This window comes from Amblyomma maculatum, chromosome 2, assembly GCF_055883805.1.
Source record: "Amblyomma maculatum isolate TAMU_Amacu chromosome 2, ASM5588380v1, whole genome shotgun sequence".
In the NCBI taxonomy this organism is placed as follows: domain Eukaryota; kingdom Metazoa; phylum Arthropoda; class Arachnida; order Ixodida; family Ixodidae; genus Amblyomma; species Amblyomma maculatum.
In genome coordinates this window covers 180,928,944-180,954,002 of record NC_139345.1, presented here as the reverse complement: position 1 = coordinate 180,954,002, position 25,059 = coordinate 180,928,944, and the positions used below count along the sequence as shown (strand labels likewise).

At 45.6% G+C, this 25,059-nt stretch overlaps 1 long non-coding RNA gene across 1 annotated transcript; it reads right to left on the bottom strand.

The window, feature by feature from the left end:
* Window positions 1-8,423: 8,423 nt before the first annotated feature.
* LOC146200542 (uncharacterized) lies at window positions 8,424-23,335 on the bottom strand. The gene is made up of 4 exons (XR_014704834.1): window positions 23,186-23,335; window positions 20,360-20,475; window positions 15,776-15,922; window positions 8,424-8,489 (listed from the first exon to the last, which is right to left on the bottom strand). It is a non-coding gene; the product is annotated as an uncharacterized LOC146200542 (long non-coding RNA).
* Between the last annotated feature and the right edge of the window lie 1,724 nt (window positions 23,336-25,059).

The following is a 25,059-nucleotide window of genomic DNA, read 5'->3' as shown; positions in this document are numbered from 1 at the left end:
AGCCTTAATTTTCCGTACTAATCAGGTCGTGAGCGTTCGATTTCAAACTTTACTGATTTTGTTTATTCTACGGCATTCCGCACGCTCCACACCAAGTTTTTTCTTCGCACGGTTCCCTCGCTCCTCAGTCAAGAGATACGCGGCGCTCGGTGCGTTTGCTACCATATTTTTCAACCACGCACAATGATGGCGCCTTGCAAAAATAACAAAAATATTTTTAACCCGTTCCAAAATTACATTCCTGGCCACACTCTACATTCTTTTAATTATTTTTCCTCGCTACACTTATCTTAAAAACTGTCATTTTTCCCCAAATTTCTCAATCGCAAAGATGTTAATTGTAAATAAACCTCAGAGTATGTGTGGCCAGGTATCATCTCTGAGACGTGTATCTGTGTTTTCCAATTTATTTCATTCCCCCTTCATTCCTTTTCCTTTTTTCCTCATTATTATTAATTCCCACCCTTATTTTCTCTCCAGAACACAGATGCGCGTCTTAGGTATCGCAATGAGTCGTTTCCCCTCGTGTTCTTACCCATTAGCACCTGATCGGAACGTTTCCAAATTGCAAAATCGTAATATGTTTTCCAAATTCCTATTCGGCCTCTCACTTCTAACATGACTTCCCAAATTACCTTTTCAATTATACAGGCAAATTTAGATCACTGCAAAAACGCAACTCCAACATTATTAGACCGAATCCGAGAGGCTAATTTCGATTTCGCACTCCTCTCGGATCCCTACACGAGGGGAAACGACATTCCGGGCATCCCTGAAAATTATTTGATTTTCAAGGCGCCGTCAGCACCTAGGACAGCCATCGTCGTTGCCACAAATCGTTTCGACATCTTTCCATCGTTCATCTCTTCTCGTGTAACATCGATCACTTGCTCGTCAACAACGGCACCATTTACACTCATATCAGCATACGCTCCACCGCACACTCCAATGACACCTACCCTGAACGACATACGACAATCACTCATCACAACGGAGGGGACACCTGCGGTGGTCGCTGGCGATTTCAACGCTAAGCACACCGCATGGGGTCCGGAACTCTGCGATGCGAGGGGCGGAGAGTTCCTAAGCTTCGCAATGAATTCCGGGCTAATAATATTGAACGATCCGTCTTCCCCTCCAACTTATACAACACCATACACAGACAGCTGGATAGATATTTCACTATCTACACCCGCATTGGTTAGGGCAGGTTACACATGGACAGTAACAGATACCAGAACATTTTCGGAACATAAACACATTGAAATCCGATTCGGCCATTCACCGCACGTAAAAGAGCGTCGCTTAACATACAGAGACACAACAAGATTAATACATTCACTCTCTGCCACACGATACATGGATGCCGTTGTAGGGGCAAATTTGGCTTCATCGGCAGCATTAAATTTAATTCTTCAAAAATTTCAATCTTTATTCGATGACTTTAGAAAACGAAATTTATCAACTACCCGTCAGGATTCTCGACATTCAATGGACAATTCGAAACAGTGGTGGACCAGCGATCTGACCGTCGAGCGCTCCAGGGTGCGCGCCATGAGAAGGCGCTACCAAAGAACACGAGATCTGGAAATGCGAAAATTTTACGGTGACATTTATTACACCGCATAGGCAAACTTTCGTTCAAAAGTATCGGACGCCCGAAATTCGTTCCTCCGCGAATTGGCCAGACGATCCTTACAATCGGGCATATTCGGGCGCCCGTATAAATTAGCTTTCAAAAAATACAGAGCACCCATTATTCTTCCTTCGGTGGAGCGGCCTGACGGCACCATGACATCGTCTGTGCTGGAAACAGCACAGACGTTGTTGGACGGTCAGGTTGCATCGGATTCAAGCGAAAACGATAGCGACGCTCACAGACGGATACGTATCGCTGCGGCATCCCCGTCCCTCGGAGGACCGGACGACGCCCCATTCACGCGCGACGAAGTGGTCATGGCGATGTCCCGCGTCGTGCTGGGAACGGCGTCGGGTCTGGACGGGATAACGCCGCGTGTGGTACGCGAACTCTGTGAGCGTCACCCGAATTTCTAACTATTTATATTTAACGCTTCCCTCAAGCTTGGCCATTTCCCAGTGGCCTGGCGAAAGGGACGCATAATTTTCTTGCCTAAGCCAGGTCGTCCTACGGAGATGACCACATCTTATCGGCCAATAGTAATGAATTCAACTTTCGGCAAGGTGTTAGAGCGTCTGTTGTACGGGCGCTTGTACCACTTTCTATCGCGATGCAAATTACTACATTCGAACCAATTCGGTTTTACCAGACAGCGCGGAGCCGTACAGGCTCTACACGCGCTCGTCTCCAAATTACGAGATAAAAGGAATAGCGGCCAATACGCACTTCTTATATCCATAGATTTCCGTGGCGCATTTGACAGTGTGTGGCACCCCTTGGTCCTGGCTTCGCTCGGTGACTGGGGATGTCCGAGGAACCTCTGTGCACTGCTGCGGTCCTTTCTATCGGACCGAGAGGTGGTATTCCGCTCAAAGGCGGGAGACGCGGTCGCGCGTCCCACCTTGGGCAGCCCACAGGGTTCCCCACTGTCGCCACTTCTGTGGAATATAGTCGTGCGCGGTTTGCTCGAGTTGCCCATGCCAGAGGGTGTATCGGTGCAGGCGTATGCGGATGACGTTGTCATCCTTGTGCCTGCATCCGAAGGAAAGCTGTTGACGCGTCAATTGGCGGAGAATGGTCTCGCCAGAGTTGCGACATGGGCGGAGGAGGCGAGAGTCACCATCTCACGAGAGAAGACAGTGTGCGTCCTTATTGCTCCCCCCAGGGGTGGAATGGGGCGCACACTTCCCACCGTAAGGCTGGACGGCGTAAGATTACATTTCAAGCCGTCCGTAAGAATCCTCGGTGTGGTCTTCGATCGAACTCTCTCCTTCATACCTCATGGCGACATGCTCAAGGAGAAGGCCGAGATGCTTGCCGCGCGCCTCAACACTTTCATGCAGCTCAGCGGTACACCGGCACCGGATCAACGAAGAGCGCTTTACCGCCAGGTCGTTCTTCCTTCACTCGCATATGCGTCACCCGTTTGGTGGACGGAATCGCCCCATTCGGGACTGCGTGCTCGGCTGCTCTCAGTGCAGCGTGCTCCTTTATTGGCACTAACGGGAGCTTATTCTACAACGAGCACCAGGGCGCTCCAAATTCTGCTGCACGCGCCGCCACTCGCTTTGGATCTAGACAGATTCAACGCAGAGTTCGCGCTATTTACGCAGCGATTTGACGTCACTTTTGGACGAAATACATACCGCGCATCGGAAGTGGCGAGACCTTTCGACGACTCTCTCGAACACCCGGCAGAGGTAGTTTCGTTTGCGTACGTCCGGTTGGACGTGGAGGCGGCGCGGGCGTCGGCGTCGTCGCCCGTTTACCATGTCTATACGGACGGCGCATTTACCTCTGCCTCGGCCGGAGCGGCGTACGTCGTTATGTCACCAGCAGGCCGAATAACATCTGTAGGCCGCTTCAGGGTGGAAGGAGCAACTGGTGCATACAGCGTGGAACAAATAGCGTTTGAGGAATGCCTCTGCTATATACAGGGTCTGCAAGGATCGACACCTGTGTATATTTACACAGATTCTTTGTCGATTCTTGCAGCTCTAGCCGCACCAAAAACATTAAATATCAAAATTTACGAAATCAAGCGATTGCTTAAATCTATTATCACACGGAGGCCGATCAGACTCTATCACGTTCCTGCACATGCAGGCGTGCTAGGCAACGAGCTCGCGGACATTGTTGCATCGCGAGCTCACAGGTCGAGCCGGACCAGATTGGCATTAGCTTCAAAAACTGTGGTCCGTGCCGAATTCCGCCGGGTAGTTGCAGCGAGATGGGCAACATGGTGGAAGGAAAATAACGACGGAACCGGAATATTTAATTTCATTCCCGACACGTATAATTTGCCCACCTCGTTTCCTCCTGTAAAGCCAATTATTCATCTCACTACTGGTCATGGCCGATTCCCTCATTACCTTCATCGGTTCGGCCTTTCACCATCGTCGCGGTGCCCTTGCGGTGCCCCAGAGGGCGACGTCATTCATTATCTCACCTCATGTTCATTAACATCAACACACCGTCAAAATTTAAACCCGCCGGCTCCTCCTAACCATGACGCAAGAGTTTCGCGTAATTGGCTAGATTCCAAAAGAAACTGTGCGTGGTTGATTCGGCTTGTTAAATTTATTAGCTCCATATTACCAGATTTCAAACGTCAAAATTCAGCCAATTATTAGATTCGTATTTTTTATTTTATTTTATTCCTCCATTTCTTTTATCTTTTCTTGTTTCTTGTAACATCGCAAAATTCAGTCGTTCTTTCAGGGCCATTCAGGCCAAATGAGGTGAGCACTTCTGTGCTCGCGCTGACAAGAATCAGTGAACTTGCGATTTAAATTTTGTAAATATTGTATATAGTGTATATACTTGTATAAAATGTACATTTGTAAATACTGTATATATTGTATATATATATATGTATATATTGTAAATACACCCATTCTTCGTATATATTATATATATAGACCTGTACATACCGAATGTACAAATTATATTAATGTACATACTACATTTCTCTCTACATTTATACAATTACTTCTTTATGTTATCTTCTTTTCTCTTCCTTCTGTGTTCCTCTGCTGTTGTGTTCTCTCTCCAATTTCTATTTACAGATCGCTCCGGACCTCCTCTTCTGAAAATTCGCAGAAAATCATCCATCCTTCCAACAACGCAAAATTTATTTGGAAAATAAAATTAGCTGTTCTTTCTTGGGGTAGGGGGACGGGGTTGTCTTTGTATACCTTTATTAACTATGTTTCTAGTATATGTAACTAATATTTAAATTTGGCACATTCAATGATTATTATCCGCCAGAAAATAAAATAGCTCTGCGAGGCTAGCCCACCCTCTGTGCTCGTTGAACGCTTCGGACACAAATGCGTTACCGTGCCCACTTTTATTTTTACAATTGGCTTTTTCCACCAAATTAACCCTTTGGCCGATTGGGCCCTATTCATTTATTTTTGATTGGTTTAAGCCTTATATAGCTTAGCTGGTGCAGGCTTTTTCTCATTCCGCTTTATTTTTGAATTTATTTTCCAACATTGTCAGGAATGAGACTTTGGATTGGGGCGGTACCCCGAAAGTAAATTTCATAGATCCGTTGGACTCCGGCCACTGCATGCTTCAGTGCTCGGTGAATATTATTTGACCTTTGTAAAACCGGCAATGCGACTCCGATTGGGGCGGTACCCCGAAAGTAAATTTCATAGATCCGTTGGACTCCGGCCACTGCATGCTTCAGTGCTCGGTGAATATTTGACATTTGTAAAACCGGCAATGCGACTCCGATTGGGGCGGTACCCCGAAAGTAAATTTCATAGATCCGTTGGACTCCGGCCACTGCATGCTTCAGTGCTCGGTGAATATTATTTGACCTTTGTAAAACCGGCAATGCGACTCCGATTGGGGCAGCTCGAGCAGCTCCAGCAGCTCGAAGCGAATGGACGTGCTGGTGCGCCGCTCCCGAGCCACGCGCTAACGTTCGAACTTTTTTCAAACAGCCGCTGCTGCCTGGACCTATCGGGGCCTCTTCCCGGGCGCTCCTGTCCTCTCGCTGACGTCGCGGACGGTGCCGCGACTTCCGCCTGCGGTCTTAAAGGTCCACGGGCGGTTTTTAGCCGCTTTTTTGCGGCCTGGAACTTAGTTCCAGGCCGGCTCCTGCCTGCTGCCGGCGGCTGCCTGCCGCCTCTGCAACTGACTGCAGCCTGTGGGCTGCCTCGGGCAGCCTTCCCACTTACCTTCCGCGGTTCCGCGGGAGGTTGCGACATTCGGTCGCGGCCGTTACGGCTGCGCTGGCGGCTTTTGCCGCCTTTTTCGACACTTTGGACCAGCCTGGCCTCGCTACCCCTAGCGAGGCTTAGGCCTTGCGGACGCACTGACGTCCAGGTGGTGGCTGGGTAAGCGGTCCCCGGCGGCCGCTACCATGCCTGCGACGCGTCCCACCGCGTCGGACACCGGCTCGGACCAAATATCTCAACCGACGGCGGTCGCCACAACATCGGCCGACCTACAGCCTGCGACAGGGACCCCGCCATCAGGTGAGCCGTTTCACTCGCCGCACTCTTCCTTCTCGGAGAACGGCGAGGCTCCCGTGGCAGGGGTCCCCCAAAAAGAATCAGCGGACACGAGGACGTCGACTCCGACGTCCCGTAAATCCAAAACTTCGAACCCGGCGATGCAAACACCACCCGCCAACATTCCCGAGCGCTCGCCGATGGGTGGTAGTGTCTCCGCGCCGCACGACATAACAAATTTATCTACCGCGTCTGCGGAATCCGAACAACAACCGTCGGAGTTCAGATTAAATTTAAGGTTTGCAGACATGCCAGATTTTGTCGACATCACAAAATTGCAAGATCAACTAAACAATGTCCTCAATGCTCCATCGAGCAAGGTCTCCATCGCGGTGCGCGCCACAATTACTAGCATCTGCGGCGCCATAGTGGCTCGTTGCTCGCAGTATCAGACACTGGCGACGGACGCCCGCGGCAGTGCCGAAGTATAAAGAGATATGTGGACAACAGAAAAGAATGAATCACTGCACCTGCGGAAAAGATTAACCATAGCAGAAGAAAAAATTAAAGTCATCACCGCGCAACAAACTACTGTCCCTACGTTTGCGCAAATACTACGAACTAACGCAAACGACCAACCTACGACTACTTCAGCTCAGGCATCCCATCGGCCTACCGAACAAATCGCGACCACCCAACCTAATCACGTTGCGTTTCTAACCGCGTCTTCACCAAATAATACAACACCGTCACAGCTCATTCAGGCATTAAAATCAAGCATAGTGCCTGAAGACGCCGGAATCGGACCCGTTATCTTAAAACAAACAAATAACGGAGTTACTGTTCTTGCGGAGGAACGGGACACTATCGAAAACCTTAAAACAGCTATCGAACGAAATGAAATCACACGAAACTCTATGGCCGTCCGTGTGATAGAAAAACTCCGCCCCCACATCCGCGTGTGGGGTGTAGATCCAGATGTCCCTGACGATTCGCTAATCACAAACATTGCAGCTAAAAATCCGGACCTTAAAATTAACCCATCAACAATAACGCGGAAATATACATTCAAAGCGCGCGACAGCTCCAAAACGCATGTTTTGAGCCTAGAACCCGAAGTTTTTAAAAGAATAATGGACAAAGGTAGATTAATAATTGGGTGGTCGTCGGCGTCGGTGGCTGAGGACGTGCACATACCCATGTGCACGCACTGCGCCACATACGGACACTCGAAACGAAATTGTAGGTTCGCGGCCGACACCGCGCATGCAACATGCACGAAGTGTGCCGGTGCACACGCTGCCGCCGACTGTCCAGTGTCGCGGACGGCGTCTGCCTTTGCAGGCGCGGTGTGCAGGCGGGCGGGGAGAGAGGGAGCGCCTCACCCCGCGGGGTCTCCGGAGTGCCCCATATTAGCAGCAAGATTGGCTAGACTCCGCTCGCGCACAGACTATGGCGCTTCTTAAACCAGTGGCTGCATTATCCGACGGGCGAGGGACCGTTCTTTTAATATTTCTTAGAGTGGGGCGCTGCCACGCTACACCGCCCCGCTCGCCAAACAACTTCAATTCTACGTTCCTTTTCTTTTCCCCTTTATTTCTTTCTCGGAGTGCGGGTAATTTATTTCAAGTAACTCCTTCCGCATCAACCAACGTGACAGCGAAAATTTTAACTTTAAATCCCACACTTCTTCATTCACCCTCACGGCTTCTAACCCGCACCACTTTTGAAATGACTGCAGAACGGTTCCCTCGTCCGTCTGATACTACCGCAGCGAAGAGAACTGTACAGCAATTTTTTTCTGTGAAAACATGCAAGCTACATGGCACAGTGAGGCTCTATCACAAGTTATCATACGCCGTCAATACAAGTCCCAGTCGAAAAATACAACACAAATCTAGCCTGTTGTAAAATGGGACCCTGTTGTCTGTTGTACAATTGTATGTTGTAAGTTACGACCCTGTCGTCTGTAGTACTGTTGTCTGTTGTGTGTAGTGCTGTTGTCTGTTGTACTGCTGTTTGTCGTAAAATGGGACCGCTGTTTGTAGTACTGTTGTGTGTTGTATGTCGTAACATTGTGTCGTATTGTTATCTGTCGTACATTGAGTATTGTGTCGCGGCATTGTTTTTCCATCGTGCCTCCAGTATTTTCCGTGACAGTGTAAGTCCTAAATCTGTGGCATCTCTTCAATAAAAAAATTGAGATTTTGCTTTTATTCACTTATGATTCTAGAGCAGTGCACACGTGCCTCTACATGGCATCATGTTTAATTGTGAAATAAAAGCATGCCTTTATGAACTGGGACATATATGCAAGGCTACTTATGCACTTTATTATTGTCAGCTGGACCTGCCGCAGACCACGACCACCTTTGAACCTGCATGGAAGCAAGGAACACAAAACATAAGAATCAATTTGAAGCCCATAAAGTATAACCTGCTTCCTGATTCTCAAAGCTAGTTAGCACTCATTTAGTCAGCATGCCAACAAAGCATATAATTTTTAATTGACGTATGTTCCAAGGTCAAAGCTGCTAAATGCCTACATTGCTGAAAGAAAAGCAACAAGAAAAACAGGCAAGAGGGGAAAACATTGGAGTATTATTCCACTCAGTAGGTTGAGAATTAAGCCTCATACCGCAAGTGTACTGCTCATAAAAGGCCCCTTCGTCTACCATAGACAGCAAGGTACTCTGCAATGTTACAATTATGACACAACCAATTACTGGATAAAATTCAAAAAAATTTTTGATTCCACCATGTTTGTTTCAAAAAGGGCATTTAATTTCTCCCAATTCTCATGCAGTGTCAGCTACAGAATAACTAAATTTTTATTTTCACGAGGTGAAATAACTGGAGAGAAATTCTAAGTGCATCCTTACAATAGACATTCCTAGTAATATCCGCCACGCCATCGAGTGGCCACGAAAAGCACCCTGGGAAAGCGAAGTGTTGTCACGCTCACGTCTCTCTGACTGTCATTTCTCGGCGTAAGTTTTTTCTGCTATCTTGGCATTCTTGCTGCGCTGCTGCTTCCCGCTGTTTTCTTTTTTATTGTGTCCACCATTCCTTTGCATCGTGTTGCCCAGTTGGATGTTGCATTCTAAATCCATGGATCATCAGTCAACACGAAGTCTGACGTTCGCCCACTGAGGCTCTCCATAGTGGCACACGAATGCGCAGTACGGAAACCCTTCCCCCCTCTGTGCCGTGCATATCTGGAGCCCAGCAGTGGAACACCTTGGAAGGGCGTAGATGGATGCCATGGTCACGACGCGTTCGATGTGGCGGCGGGAACCCCACACGGCAACCTTGGCTTTACATGACATAGTGAAGCTTTTGCTTCAAAAGTCACGGAAAATTGCAAAGACTAGTAGCTAACTATCAAAGCAATCCGATGCTTGCTGAATTTTTCAAGGAAGCACCACCAATGCACACAAGAAGACACATGACAGCGGAAAGCAGCGGCACAACATGCTAACATTTGCCAGCAGCCGAAGCGAGAGGCGATTGCTTCTTCTTCCATTGTGCTTTGCGCAGATCTGCCAGAGCATGGCACGGCACTTAAATTTGTGGAACTGTGTTATGACGGGCCATTTCTGACTAGTGCGATTGGCTTAGCAAGATGGAGGAATTTGTAAAAACATTATCCAACTCTCCCCATTGGATGGATGCTACATTTAAAAGTCACTGACTGCTGATGAGGCATGTCTTGGCAAGTTTGAAAAAATCCATGGTTAAGCTTTACTATACAGTTTTTGTTCATGGCAGAGATAATAAACCTGGCGTTGTTTTCTGTTACAAGTTGCCCTACACTCATCTTAGTTTATAAAAAATATGAGGCTTGGTATCAACTAAAAAATAGAAATGAATGTGAACCATAAAACTGAAAAGGTTTATTTTTAAAACTTCGGGGTCAGCGAAAATACAAAAAGCTAGAGAATATGCATTTCAGTTTTTTTTTCTTCTACCGTGGTTTGACATTCTCAATCACGGGATCTTATCTTGCTCACAACACTCACAAAACTATGTTTTAATGTCTGCGAAACTGTAGCTGGGAGCGATGGCAGCTCCGAAAGAGCTCAATTCAAAGTCGTGACTACAATCAGCTCATGCTCAAAAAGCCCAGAAATGAGCACAGTACAAAAAGAATGTTGATTCAAAAGCAAATATGCAGGCAAGTTACAGTAAAACCTCGTTACAAGAGACACTCAAGGAACCCGAAAAACATGTCTCTTGTAACCAAAAATTCTAAAAGCAGCGTGTTTACTGCACATCAGCATATAAATGCATTCACACACATTAACAGGAAATTATTCAGGATAGCTTGAAGAAGTTATTCATACTAGTATGTATTTTTGTGAGTGCAGAGTGTATTCCTTCCCAAATTCTGGAGGTAAAGCACTTCACGTTGCAAGCCTTCTTTTTGCTTTAATACCTTTGAGGCACTCTTACATGCTCGTCACCCTCAGATGATTCACAAAAATGTCTCTTATAACAGTGTCTCTTGTAACGAGATTTAACTGTATTAGCAAAGAAAACTTGAGCGAGCACATCTTAAAGGGACACTAAAGAGAGAAAGGAAGTGGGTTTGCATCGATAGAATGCCAGTTCCTGATTACAAAAAGACCACTCTTACTGAAAACAGAGCAGTTATAAGGTAGTAAAGAAGAATAACAGAAATACAGGTATCGCCACCACAGCCAAACGGCCGAGGCTCGCAACTACAAATCACGTGACGCGCTAGGGATCCCGGAGGCTGACAAATGCGAATTACGTTGTATGTTTAAATGCGGTAGTACGTTTTTTCTCAAACATGACAACACGCTTTTATCATACGTAATCGACGGCGAAAATACAACGTAAACGTTGCAAGGCAAATACAAAAATATACTTGTAGGCGCCACAGGCGCCCACTTCAGTTTTGGTTATGTTTCGACTCAGGCATTTCGTGCGCACTCGGATAGTTTGTTTGAACCTGCAGCGCCTGAATTACGAGCTTCGAGCAGCAGATGCGCCTTGATGGTTCCCATTTGAGCATTCGAAGCACGAACGAGCGAAATCCGCTACCGCCGACACACTCCTTCGTTCACACTTCTGCGCCAACATATCGCCGCCGTTGCCGCTTCGACTGCGACCTGACCGCTTGACTGCAGCTACGTACGCCACGAAAAGCATACATATGCTAAGTACCGAAGGAAAAACGCATTATCATTGAATTGTTCACTAAATCATGGCACATCTGACCAACATATACTGCGTCAACAAGACCTTCAACGTGCTATTTGCAGGCGTCGTAAACAAAAGGGGCATACGTGCCGCTCATACCAAGGAGAGCGTCGATATATTGCGCTCGGGTAAAAAGTAAAAACTAAAAATAACGGAGCACCAGAAATACATTACAAAAAGATAAAAAAAATCGATTTGTAAAAAAAAAAATCCTTTAAGCGGTAAGACTCGAACTCGCTACTGCTTGCTCCGTAACGTACGGCGCTAACCGCTCGGCTACGCCGCGGAACAAGGACGTTGGAAATATTTTTAGTTTTCATGTCATGGCCCCATTTACAATAAAGTGTTTCTGCTGCCGGTATAAAAATTACAACTTCTTGATCATCGGCGCATGCTGCCTGCTCTCACGTCTTGCAACTAATGTTCTGGATGCCTATGCGCACTATATTGTGCACTGGATCCATTTTAACATGTGGAATTTCACAGCGCTGGCAAATGTAGTGGCGCCGGCACTTCGGTCATGTTCTGCTACCGTGGACGTAATTTTCGCTGAACACGGAGCTGTAGCACAAACCTTGAAGGAAAAAAGTACGACGAAGCTTCAAAACTGACAAGCGCAGCAGCGAGGACACTATTTTGCTGGTAACTAAATCTTATTTGTATGTAAACATGTCAAGAAGCGTTGCGATGACCGAGGGCTCGGTTTGTTGCAAGAAGGAGCGCAAAAGCTTGAGAAACATGTAAAGTATTGTGCATTACAAGCGCTCTATGTTTTTTTTTTTCTTCCTTTATGGGCCCATCGCTCGGTAAATTACTGTCTTCATCGTTTTATTTATTTCGGCTGAGGCCGTCATTGCGAGTACGCTGTTGCCAAGTTGGCCCTTGAGGGATGCGACGCCGCGGGCCGCGCCGGCTCGCTAGCTATCACGGAGTCTCCGCTTACGTCATAGTGTGCGTCACTCAACTCCAACTACGTAGTTGGAGGCCACAGTTTGAATTCGACCGGCGGGAACAAGAAAAAACCTCAACTTCTTATCGCAATATCTCAGCAATTATTCGATTTTTTGCTGCCGGATATGCGGCGACAGTGTCACCAAATGTAGTTTATTAGATTTTCATACCATCTTTGGCTGTCTTTAGTGTCCCTTTAAGCCTGTGATTATGCTTTCTAGGGACTGGCAATGACAGCATATTAGATTATACATTTCATGCGCAGTGCAGACATTATAGCATTTCAATGTTCTAGCATCTGTAAATGTTAATTTTGGCAGTCTTGGGCTCCAATGCGATGTTATGGAATTCAAAATCTAAGGTTACTGCATGTTTCCTGACCTGCCGCGCCCCCCCAAAAAAACAAAATTACCTCCTCCACCTCAAAATATATTCTCACAAACACAGAAGCCATATTTGATGGCACCTCTGTCTGACGATGGGAAAGTGAGTCTATCGACGAGACAGCACAAAAACAACCCTGCTAACATGAATGGCGCTACTACAAAAAAACCTCCAAGAGCCGCAAAAAAAAAAAAACAACTAGATATATCTATTAGAAGCATGCAGCACTTAAAACTCAGCGTAGAAGCATTGCTCCAAAATCACAAGCCGGCCCTTTTCGCAGTGCGACGCAATAGAAGTGCTGCCTCGTTACAAATGGCCACATTGCTTTAGAGGGATGCTTCACTGCACGGATTGTTGCCTGTACAGTGAAGCATCCTCAAACCGCAACGGTTCAGCATACTCGAAGCGCGGAAAAGCACGTCAATGCAAGAGAAAAATAACGGGTAGGCGTTACGATGGCATGACGTCATCTCAAAATAAAATAAAAGGCCAGTGATGCATGCTGCAGTATATGAAACGTCGCAACTGGTCATATCACAACAGAAAGCTTTCCCTGCATATGGCCAACTTTTGCGTCTAGTCGGGGCATTTTGGCGCAATGTGGCGCACATTTAACGAATTTCGCACTTATGGTGCAGCAACATGCAGCTGTACCAATAAGGCGCAGTTGGCGCAGCTGTTGCACCCCTGCTGTTGTGCCTCCACTGACTAAAAGTTATGAGTGCCCTTCGGGCACCACTAGATCAGAAATTGGCACAGAAGCCCAAGAAAATTGGTCGAGTATATTACGATGCTGGCAATATGCATACAACAGCACAGGCGAATGCAGATTCCAGAGAGAAAACAAGTGTGGCTACCGTATTACTAGGAGGTTTAGTAGATACGAAGGAGCCGGCCCCAGAGGAGAAAGACGAGCATGTGAGTCCACAAGATGGCTCAGAAAACGGCGAGGCCAGTAGCGATAAGATACCAATGTCAAGACCCACTATGTGTTTAGCAGAGGCAGAGCCTGCGGTGCTGTTCCCAACCATAGCTACCACCGCAAAGTTACTTGTAGCTTTAGCAGAGGCAGGCATTGTCAATGTCAGAAACACAAAGGTGTCATTGCTATCCATCGCAGGGGATTAGAAAGATGAGAGAAATATGCCAGATGATGGCCAGGCCGGCCAGTGGACACAAAAAAATCCTGCCAGTTGAATGTTGCAGTACCAGAGCAGATGAGCCCTGAAGGCCCCAAGATCATTCGGAATGAGCGCCTGCAGCAATGAAAGTGAGATCTGCATTTTGACCACAGCAGGTGCCACGTTAACGAAAGGAGACGTTGAGCAGCCAATGCAAGCGCCAGGAAGAACAAACAGAGTGCAAGAAGCTTGCGGAAATGTTAGTGGTACGTCAGCTATTTCCTTGCTGCTGGAGTTACCACCGATAAGTGGTGACACACTTATCGCCTGGCAGCCATAAAACTTGTGAGCGGGGTTGGGTTTTTGTGGCGCTACTTAACAGAAAGTTAAAGTACTGTGTTTTCCTTTTAGATATGGAAAAGGATGCGCTCATAAAGCGAAATCCGGAGTGTGGGCGCAGCGCCCGAGAGTCGCTGGCTGGAGCTAATCTGTGTGATATTGTACTCTCGCTAGCTTGCCCTGCGTGGTGGCTTCCACAGACGATGGCGAACTTGTGGGGGAACAGGGTGTTGCATGCAGTAAGCTGTGGGGTACCAGAGGGGTGGTGAAGCTGTGTGTGCATCTGTGCTGCACCCCACACACCAATTGCTTGCCTGTCGCTCATGGGTTACTAACATCTTCAGACGAGCGGCACTGTCGAGGGAGCACATTGGTTTGCTTGCCCTACGAAGGGATATTCGCAGTTGGTGAAGGGTATGCCTTCTGAGGCACATTTTAAATTATGGTTCTTAACTTGTTGGGAAACTGCAGGCAGCATTTGCTTCTGCAGAGCCGAATTCAGTGTGCATGCGCTGCAACGCGCTGTGAAGAAACACGAATGTTTTCAATTCTCCCCCGAGTGCTCTGATGGCCAGAAGCCTGCTCGTAGGAGTTGGCAGCTCTTAATTTTGTTCTGCAATGTATTCAGTTGTCTGTCAAAGCCTGGCAATAAAAATAAAAGAAAGCGACAAAGGGTGAACATAGACCTCACACCAAACCAGCAAACCGAGGTATTCATACCATTTCTCTAAGCCTGTCTCATGTTCTACGTAAACTCGTCACCAGCAGTGACTGTTGCCAGATGCAGAAGTGTTTTCTGCCATTTTTCACAGCCACCTTTTTTATCCCGCCCGCAAAACAAGTTCCAATATACTGTTAACATTGAGGTTGCTGGCAAAAGTTTAGAAGACTCGACATGAAAAACTGAGCATTACACACTTCAGCACGCAGTTTTCGGGCAAAAAGTTCACCTTAATCTCGCTCCCATATGTACTTGCACTGCTTCGAGTGGAGGACATATTCTCAAAGAGACCTTGTCGAAGGAAACGCCGAGGGGCGTTCACGAATCTGGATTGGCCCTGGGAAGGAGCAGCTGTTTTCTCCACTCAGTGGAGTGGAAGTGGAGTGTTGAATCGAGGCGCGTTTTTGAATGCAGGTATTAGTAATGTCAACTAATGCAATGTTACTTCATAAGGATCACTGCATTTTGCCTTTGTTTACTGTAGCAGTGCCATGCAAATGACAGCAAAGGGCAACACGTCGTGTGGGCAGAAGCCATAAATACATTCAGTACTTCCCTATCACACTGAACTGCTGAGTAAGCGTTCTGATAACCTGTTCCCACTGCCTCTCCTTATCAAGACATCCACCAAGCCACGTCTGATGTTTTTACCGGAGCTGAGATACAGGCATGTGAAAGTACTGCTGTGATCGTTTTGGTGTGACTGGCCTAGTGTTCCTTAGCTGATGTCTGGACACAATTGGCCTCGTTAACACGTCATTTTGCTGAAAATGCTCAGCAGACTCGGCAATAAAAAATGCAGCACTTTAAATACAAGGGCAGCAGACTGGAAAGTGTGAACAGTCACATTTTTGAGAATGTTGGTTTAAAAATGATTGTTACAGTTCGAAATGTTAGGAAGCAACAAAACACTCACCTCTTCCTTTGGCTTTGAGCAATGCCTGCTGCTTTCAACCACTCCGGAGCCCTGAGCAAGTGCTTCTCTAGATGTTCGAAGCTGAATTCCTCTTGCATCCTTGGCCACCTCTGCTACACGAAATCCCCAGGGGATGGCCGAGAATTGCTGAAAAATAGTAATACCAATGACTATAAAGTAGTATGAAGACCTGAATAAGAGTAAATGGGGTGCACCTCAGTTCGCAGATGAGCCAACGTTTTGACAAGTGGACTTGTCTTCATCTGGGCAAAGTGATCATCGCTGGCAGGGGTTTAAATATCCTTTTGCTTCCAAAGAAGAAAAGCTGGGGAGGGGAAAGTGGGTGCGAAGAAAGTAGGTGTGAAGGAGTGGGGAGGAGAGGATGGGTGAGAAGAAAGTGGGTCATGAAGTGAAAGCAAAAAAGAAAAAAAATCTTAAGTATGTATCTCAACCTGGAACCAGATTCTGTGGCCTGCAAAAGTAAAAGCGGCAGTACCAGGAAAAACCACTGTACAGGGTAGATGATCAGTCACCACAAATATTCCTGCTGGTTCCAATGTTCTAAATTTATGAATTAGAAATGCATTGGAACCAGCAGGAATAAATATATCTAAGGGAACGTTAGAATCCCTTAGGTATATTCCCTCGGCATCATAACTATTTGGGAAAACAATCCCACATAGTGTGAATTGTACAGTTTATTCACACCACATGTACACTCTAATCCCTTCCACAATAGCATAACCTTACATGTTGCTCTAAACACATTTCCTCCTTGTCACTTGTTGCTTGAATTTGTCCTCAAACTTTTTTTGATTAATATATATTTTTTTTCATGTCAGTTGTGGTTCTCCCCCCCCCCCCAACCTTTGTAGAAAAATTTAAGAATTGTCCCCCTTAGATATATGCCTTATCAGGGCCCTTCGCAAAGCCTGTCCCTTTGTAAGGTATATCTGCACCAAACCCGCCTAAGTGGTGACTAATCATCTGCCCGATACTGTGATTTTTCCTGGTACTGCCGCTTTCACAGGCCACAGGATCTCTGGTTCCAGGTTGAGATACATACTTAAAATAATTTTTTTTTCTTTCACTTCATAACCCACTTTCTTCTCACTCATCCTCTCCTCCCCACTTTTTCACATCTACTTTCATCAGACCCACTTTCCCCTCCCCAACTTTTCTTCTTCGGAAGCAAAAGCGTATTTAAACCCCTGCCAGTGATGATCACCTTGCCCAGACGAAGACAAGTCCACTTGTCGAAACGTTGGCTCATCTGTGAACTGAGGCGTACCCCATTTACCCTTGTTCAGTTCTTCTTCAACCATGCAAACCCTCTTCTTCCTCTCATTCTACCTATAAAATAGTAAAGCTGTCAAATTCATGCACTCAAAATAAAGCTCTGCTTTGCTCTTTTTAAGGCTCAGTCATCATCAGCGAATTGCTTTTAGCATTTCTGTAAAAGAATACGACATCCAAGTCGTTTCCTGCTTTGCATCCCATAATGCAATGACATCACAGAAACACTGCACATAGCTTTACTGCTTTAGATGTTCGCTCTGAAGAGCAACATGCAAACACAACTTCCTCTAATTTGAAACATTCAGCAGTACTTAAGAAATAGCTTCATGCAAACTATGACAACTTGTGAAAAACTGCTAGTTATTCGTCTGAAGCATTCAAGGGCGCCAAAAAGCACAGCACATATGAAAGAAATTGTAAAAGAGTGTGAATAACAAATTACTCTTTTTGCAAAAAAGTATGCATTATATGCTTTTTGCCACCACAGTGCCACCACATGTGCAAAGAACGCATCAATGCATCAACTGTGGCATAACAGTGAACTTTTAAAATGTTGTGCTGAGCCTTTCACCATGGCAAATAAGTACTGCGGACACACAGGTTACCTTTCTTGCTAATATAGAAGGCTTCAATAAGTTTCTGCGATTCTGTATTTCTGCTCATAACAGTAGTACACATCACCACAGCATGCCTCATGGGACCTCACAGGACAAGATCCAATGTGCTGTGGTAAATTAGAGACCATTTTCTTTTGCTCAATATTTCACTGAAGTTCCCAGACTCCCTCATTTGCACAGTGCGTAGTTTGTCCTGCACAGGAATGGCTGCTTGAGAGTGAAACTCGTACACTACCATTTCTGCATGTTTCTTGAATGACCGTCTATTGTTGGTACCAAAACCTCTTTCGCCTTTTCCGATGTGACAGGAAAGACCACAGCTTCATTGGAGATAAAAAGGGAAACGGACTGTCATGCATACTCACAGCAATGTTCAAATTGTGGGACAGCTTAGGTAGATATTGCATAACTGCCAGTCTCGCCTTTTCTCAAGGATCCTGCGACGCAAAGCTGGTGAGGGAAGCTGACGCAAGTATGCTGATAGCAATATTTGAAAAGCAAGTATAAGCAAAGCACTGAGTGCTTAATGAATCAGGTATGCTGGTGTTTTCTTCCACATTAAAAAAGGTGCTCCTTCTAATTGATTTTCAAATAGATAAAATTTAGTGAAAGGAATGAGTGACTGATTTATTTTTTTTGTGAATCTGTGATCAGGAAGTCATGTGTCCCCAAGCTCCATTCTAGTTTTCAAATTCAATTGGCTAGGCTGACCTCAGCTGGGGCCCATTGTTTGCTTTTGAAAGGGGTTACAAGACACCCAGAAGTGATGGGCTGTAGAAGTTGGTGCAGATGAGCCTAGAGAAAAGGTGAGACCAGTAGTGACATACCCGCACATGCTATCCCACAATGTAAACAAGGTAATGAGCAGGCATGACATTCTGCTAGTCTTTTTAGCCCCTCCAAAGCCTGGTTGTCTTTCCTCTGGCTTCATAAAAGGACAACTAAAAGAAAGAGGCTCTGGTAAAAAGCTTCGATGTCCATTCAAGAGATGCGCTGACTGGTCAGTATATGAGTTGCCCTCTCGTTTGCTCATTCTTATATAGTAAAAACTGGGTGTCATGTCACTGACAATATCAAGGGACATGAACAGATTGTTGAGCAACATAAAGTGTAGTGCAAACTGCAAAACCATTTCTGATCTTGACTTTATGCTCTTTAATAGCATCAAGATAAATAGTCTGTCAGCAAAAGGTATCAAGCTACCTAAAGACGAGCTGGAAACAGTATTGTGTGACTGGGTTGCAATGAAGAGCTGAAATGATTTTCTTTTCGAGGACATGTTCTATTCCATACAATATTGTGCATATGCCAAGCACAATTTAAAAGCAGACAACATGTAAAAGCCCAGTCACAGCTTGCGAGTTGTAAAGGTATTGCGACAATGTGGGCTTAAAAGGAACAGCTGCTGGCCAATTGCATGCTGCTCGATTCCTTGGAGCTGCTAAGAAAATACGCAGCACCTCGGATGTAATGAATGCTTGTTTCACATCTAGCTTCTCATTACCTAACAGCAAGACCAACTGCCCTTTTAGAAGATAAAGCGTAACAAAAGGAAGCACATAAAAGGAATGATGGGATATACATTTGATATACAAACATGCTGCCCTATCACGTTTTACTGTAATACTGGCAACTCTTGGACATGACGATGCCTTGTGGGATGGTGACCAGTTGGTTACACTTATAATAGCCCATAGGTACATTTGCCAGTACGGCTATTTACAGCGCTCGACCGAGGCGCATCTGGCTACACCGATGGCATCTAGTGGAAACAACTGGTTTCGAATAGCCTGCATCTGAGCATGTGCTGACATACTGATGGGAGTGCCTTCACGTCTGTGCCTAGTCTGTATACAGCTTTTACCACTTGTGACTGTTCACAGAGGTGCCGCAGAAACACAAAACAATGTGTAGCTAGAGCATTCAGGCATGCATGTACTGTATTAAATATTTGTGTGCAGCAACATTAATACACCGCATTCACTTTTGCTAACACTCGTCAAATGTATTATTATTCGTAGTGCAGAGATCGTTTCCTTTTGGTACAGAACAACTCCCCAATATGGTTTAGCTTGATATTTAGATAACTGTCACCTACTGTGTCATAAATGTGATGATGACATTAATGGACAAGATAAAACAGCTCAAGGAAGCTCTATCAGTGTGGGGATGCATGATAAATGCACACTAACATTATAGAAGAATTATTGGCAGATGACATCCATGCAGCCCAAAGTACACTATCTGAGTACTCTAGATTGCCATGCTGATGACTGCACAATCAAGTTGCTCCCTGGTTGCAAATCATAGCCATTTGCATGCCTTTTTGCAGTGTGAGACCTAAATGCTCAGCAAATCCCCCCAGACGCTGGCCATTTTGTGCACTCAGACTAAAAGCAAATACTTTTTGAAAACCCGCATGTCATGACGTTATTCATGATTTGTATGTTTTAGAATACTTTCATCCGAACTGCTGTCCAGCAGACTGGCAGAACATATTAAAATACTCATTAAGCAGCACAAGAAGGGTTCTCTTTCAATCAGTTCATCCGTTCTGCAAAATTTTAAAACATTTCACATAGATTTTGTGATGTCAACTGTCACGTATTGCTACTGTGAATTACGCACGGCTGCTTCAATGTGCAAAAAAAAAAATCTCCGTACTTACGTCTTTTCGAAACTGCCATGAACTTGTAATTGTATGGAAAGCCGCCTCACAGCAGGGCTGCGAGACCTGCCGGTGCTGCTGCTGGCGAGGGCTCCTGCTTTGCCTGCATAATGTGACTTCACGACAAAAAAAAAAAGAATTAGAACTGAAGCTCTTTGTATGACGGTTCGGAAACTTCCTTTCAGCCTTTCTGCATATGGCTGACAAATAATGAAGGGCTTTTCACATTGATTTTGTAATGTCAACAATGCAAACACGGGGGCCAGTTGGTTGATCATACTGTGGAATAATGTGCTACTTGATAGACCGAGGACACGTTCATTCGTGTGTTGTCCTTCACCTGTCCCCCATCTAGCAAGTAGCGCTGTATTCTCCAGTTTGTGATGTCAACGGTCCCTTATTGCTACTGTGAAATAAGCACGGCTGCTTCATTGTGTAAAAAAAAAAGATCTGAGTACATATGTCTTTTCAAACCCGCTATGAACTGGTAATCGCATGGAAAGTGGCCTCGCAGTAGGGCCATGAGACTCCTGCTTGGCCTGCATAATGTGACTTCGCAACAAAAAAAAAGAATTAGAAGTGAAGCTCTTTGTATGACGGTTCGGAAACTTCCTTTCAGCCTTTCTTCATATGGCTGACAAACAATGAAGGGCTTTTCACATTGATTTTGTAATGCCAACAATGCAAACCCGGGGGCCAGTTGGTTGATCATACTGGAGAATACTGCGATACTTGATAGACCGGGGACACGTTCATTCGTGTGTTGTCCTTCACCTGTCCCCCATCTAGCAAGTAGCGCTGTATTCTCCAGTTTCTGATGTCAACGGTCCCTTATTGCTACTGTGAAATAAGCACGGCTGCTTCATTGTGTAAAAAAAAAAAGATCTGAGTACATATGTCTTTTCAAACCCGCTATGAACTGGTAATCGCATGGAAAGTGGCCTCGCAGTAGGGCCATGAGACTCCTGCTTGGCCTGCATAATGTGACTTCGCAACAAAAAAAAAGAATTAGAAGTGAAGCTCTTTGTATGACGGTTCGGAAACTTCCTTTCAGCCTTTCTTCATATGGCTGGCAAACAATGAAGGGCTTTTCACATTGATTTTGTAATGCCAACAATGCAAACCCGGGGGCCAGTTGGTTGATCATACTGGAGAATACTGCGATACTTGATAGACCGGGGACACGTTCATTCGTGTGTTGTCCTTCACCTGTCCCCCATCTAGCAAGTAGCGCTGTATTCTCCAGTTTGTGATGTCAACGGTCCCTTATTGCTACTGTGAAATAAGCACGGCTGCTTCATTGTGTAAAAAAAAAAAAGATCTGAGTACATATGTCTTTTCAAACCCGCTATGAACTGGTAATCGCATGGAAAGTGGCCTCGCAGTAGGGCCATGAGACTCCTGCTTGGCCTGCATAATGTGACTTCGCAACAAAAAAAAAGAATTAGAAGTGAAGCTCTTTGTATGACGGTTCGGAAACTTCCTTTCAGCCTTTCTTCATATGGCTGACAAACAATGAAGGGCTTTTCACATTGATTTTGTAATGCCAACAATGCAAACCCGGGGGCCAGTTGGTTGATCATACTGGAGAATACTGCGATACTTGATAGACCGGGGACACGTTCATTCGTGTGTTGTCCTTCACCTGTCCCCCATCTAGCAAGTAGCGCTGTATTCTCCAGTTTGTGATGTCAACGGTCCCTTATTGCTACTGTGAAATAAGCACAGCTGCTTCATTGTGTAAAAAAAAAGATCTGAGTACATATGTCTTTTCAAACCCGCTATGAACTGGTAATCGCATGGAAAGTGGCCTCGCAGTAGGGCCATGAGACTCCTGCTTGGCCTGCATAATGTGACTTCGCAACAAAAAAAAAAGAATTAGAAGTGAAGCTCTTTGTATGACGGTTCGGAAACTTCCTTTCAGCCTTTCTTCATATGGCTGACAAACAATGAAGGGCTTTTCACATTGATTTTGTAATGCCAACAATGCAAACCCGGGGGCCAGTTGGTTGATCATACTGGAGAATACTGCGATACTTGATAGACCGGGGACACGTTCATTCGTGTGTTGTCCTTCACCTGTCCCCCATCTAGCAAGTAGCGCGTATTCCCCAGTTTGTGATGTCAACGGTCCCTTATTGCTACTGTGAAATAAGCACGGCTGCTTCATTGTGTAAAAAAAAAAAAATCCGAGTACATATGTCTTTTCAAACCCGCTATGAACTGGTAATCGCATGGAAAGCGGGCTCGCAGTAGGGCCATGAGACTCCTGCTTGGCCTGCATAATGTCGCGAAAAAAAAATAGAAGTAAAGCTCTTTGTATGACTATGTTTGGAAACTTCCCTTGAGCCTTTCTGCATGTCGCTGACAAACTTTGAAGGGCTTCCAAATCACAAGAAAACGCAAGAAAACGCGACAAATTTTGAAATGCAAACAGTAGTTCCTCACGCTTTACGAGTCCTACACTACAATCGATGTTTCCGGCATTACCTTGAAACGCACATATTACTTGCGCAAGAGAAAACTAAGCTCCGTTTCCTTTCATTCAGATGTTCATTATTTTACGCTGAACACTGACTTCGGCATTTATATCGAACTGCTAGTAGAAGCACTTTATTAAAAGGAACTGAAAACAGCGATAGAAAGGTTCTACTGGTTCTACCAACACTGGATTGTGCAAGGTGCACCGAAGAATATAACAAGGACCATCGCTGCGCTACGCAGTTAAATCTAAATGAGGTATCCAGCCCCAGATGCTCGCGTACACAACAGTGCATCGCAAGCGTTGCCGCACAGGCAGAACAACTACTATAATGAATGCTTTACCTGCAAATGAAGAGTCGATGACTTGCCTCAAGTGGTTCTTTTCCGGTGCGGTTCGAACCCGGCAGACGCTTGCAGCGTTGAACGTGAACGCATTGCCAGGTGCGCGGGGGCTTCCGCGCTTCTCAAGCGTTTGACGTTTCCGCTATATCAACCAACAACTCCAACCGTATAGAACACTGCACGCTGGGCTCACAAAGCAAAGCGCAGCAATCATCGACGAACGCAAACACCGGCTTTAGCGAAGTATTTCAACTTCAAAAACGAACAACTGACATACGACGCCGCCATGCCGCTGTTACTGCTGTTACTACGCGTCACGCATGGATGGCATTAGCAAAGTAAGTGCAGCAGACTACGTTTCAGCCTCCGCCACTGACGAACAACACGGGGGCGCTAAAGTCACCTAGCAGAATTCGTCAGCAAATGCAGTTTGTATCTGCCAATTTTCAGCGTGCGAGACTATGAAAGTACAAAAAAACTATTTCCGATTTTGTATCCAGCGCGTGACAAGCATTTTAGGTACAGAATATTTACAAAGTAGACTTTACACAAAAGTAAGCTGCGCGCATCTAGTGGCGCTTCAGTCGAAAGTAGATGATTGCGGCAGTTTCACTAGTCGTATTAGGCCACTGCAACATTGTGTCTTGACGAAGTTAATGAAATGATGCGATATCCTTGCAAAGGGTTGTATTTTTTTCCATTAAACAAAAATTAAAATATTGTTAGCTATGGCATAAAGCGCAGTGTTCTGGGTCAAATTGTTTGACTAAATTACATAAGAGCTATTTAGCTGCAATAACAAAACTGAAACCTTGGCTCCAACTGCCAAACATCTAAGGTGGTGCGAAGGTTTCAGTGCAGTTATCTAGCTGTATTCTGTAGTTTCTACTGCTAAGAACGTTAAAAGGACCTCGTTGTTTCCTTTCTTTCGGCCTTGTTCAGCATTGCGAGCGTCATTGCTCGAGATTTGTGCTTTTTGATACTTGCGCGTGCCGCTACAACGATGTGCAGCCTTCGTTATGTAGAAAATTATGTCGCAGAGGGGTCATTGCCGCTCGAAATCTTCCGTGCATGTGCTATCTGAGTCGAAACAACCCATAAATCAGCGCCACGAGAGCGCCGCTGAGGCCCAGTGCCCCTAGGCGTGGCACACTAATACTGCATGGTACGCTGCCTTGGGCTCCGCTAGTTATTGGGGAAAATAGGCCCTGGCAAAAATGAGAAAAAGATAAATCATAAAGTATCAAAAATAGGCAGAGAAAAGGGCATGCATAGTCAGAATTCCAGTCCACTCTCTATCTTGCAAGCCTGGGAGACAAAAGCAAATGGACGAAGAGCTAAATTTTTTTTATGGCCAGCAGCACACTTCACGTTAGTGGGTTCATGTCTCGAAGTAGATAGTCTGAGGCAGCCGCTATGATAATTAAGATTACCACTGCTCGAACACTGAAGCTGGTTGCCGGCATTCTAGATTGGACACTGATGTGGATCTGATGTGGATCTCTAGGCGCCATGGAGAAAAGAATACTTCCTCCGTGCTAGGCGCTCAGAAGCACAGAGTTCCACTTAGTTTAGTCACGCTGTTCTGGAGCTCCGGCGCGAAACCTAATTAAGATGGAATTCGTGACTATCAAAGCTTTAACCCTGTGCAGGGTCCAGAGACTACTTCGGTCTAAAAATTGATGTGTTATGTGATCGAGAAGTCAGATGCATGGTTTATATATGTTGCCTTTGGAAGAGGGAAAGAGCTAAAAAACAGGCAGGATGTGCTGTAGTACAAGTGCTGTGTGCTTTCTTTTCTTGCACACTAGTTTATATTACCAGGTAGTCTATGCTTTCCTTTGTTTTATTCTTTTTGCATTGCTTTCCTAGAA